At 38.4% G+C, this 1,176-nt stretch overlaps 1 non-coding gene across 1 annotated transcript; it reads right to left on the bottom strand.

Moving 5' to 3' along the window:
- Positions 1–804: 804 nt before the first annotated feature.
- On the bottom strand, positions 805–967 carry LOC115869291. The gene has a single exon (XR_004046108.1). It is a non-coding gene; the product is annotated as a U1 spliceosomal RNA (small nuclear RNA).
- Positions 968–1,176: the final 209 nt, after the last annotated feature.

Here is a 1,176-nt window from a genome sequence, read left to right as displayed (position 1 = left end):
TTCAAAATCCGTGTTTATCGCCTTTGTTTTTAATTTTTCAAGCTTTTGAATCAGTATTCATCAAGAAATAGAGAGGGCATCTTGTTTTCTGTTTTTACTTTGCTTGACATTTTGGCACATTCTTTATCCTTCGGTTTTAAGGAAGTTATTATATAGCTGTTAAAAGACTATCCTTCAAGTTAATGTTGACATAAACCTTATTTTGCCGCTAGAAGTGAGAACTGGGTAAGGAAGATAGATCTGTGTGTGGCTGGTAAAAACCATAAGGTAATGAGCTACACTGAGGGTGATTAAGGGCCACAGATGTCGGAGAATCAAGGGCTCAGCTAAGAAAATAGGAATAGTAAGTAGCTTGGGAGCCACCCTGTGATGTGGGTTCTTTTGTTCCTTTAACAAGAGAAGAAAGCAAGAATCTGAGAATCGTCTCATTATCTCTTCATATAATTTAAAAAGTAGAGGATTTTCCCAGCAATTTCATTGCCATATAATTCATCTATCATACAACCCAATAGCTCAATCACATCGACTTGTACAATCATCATCACAAAAGAAGATTTTTTTATTCCTAGTTACTAAAGACTTCGCTTGCAAAATGGGAAAGGTAGATTATGATCCAAATGTTCTCTTATCTCTATATTTCCTTACTTTAAGTAGAATTTGTTTCCTTAAGATGCTAATTTCCTATGCTGCAAAAATCAGCTCAGGTTCAAATAGTAAACAGTGAAGAAGTTTTCGTTTGATCAGATCGTGTTGCAAGGCTGGGATAAAGCTGATGTGTTAAGTATTTCCCGCCGCCCACCCCCCCAGGGGAGAGCGCGAACACAGTCCCCCACTGCCACAAATTACGCAGTCGAGTTTCCCACATTTGGGAAAATTGCAGGGGTCAGCACATCTGGAGTGCGATGGATAAGCCTTGCCCTGGAAAACTACCTTCTTGATCATGGTATCTCCCCTGCCCGGTAAGTATGTGTTAAGTATTTGTAATGTAAGCATTTTACAGAATATTTGAAAACAGTTTATTCCAAAATTTGGAATGACTGTAGTGACAATTAGGTTTTCACTTCATCTTTGCTTGATTACCAAAACAAATTCACTGCTATCCAATCGATTCCAACTCACAGTGCCTCCCTCTATGGACAGGATAGAATGGCTCTTGTAGTTTCTGAGTCTGTAACT

Source organism: Echinops telfairi, unplaced genomic scaffold (assembly GCF_000313985.2).
Source record: "Echinops telfairi isolate 266 unplaced genomic scaffold, ASM31398v2 ScPeMD7_23;HRSCAF=83, whole genome shotgun sequence".
In the NCBI taxonomy this organism is placed as follows: Eukaryota; Metazoa; Chordata; class Mammalia; order Afrosoricida; family Tenrecidae; genus Echinops; species Echinops telfairi.
The sequence above is the reverse complement of the archived record's forward strand: the minus strand, read 5'-3'. Positions and strand labels throughout refer to the sequence as shown.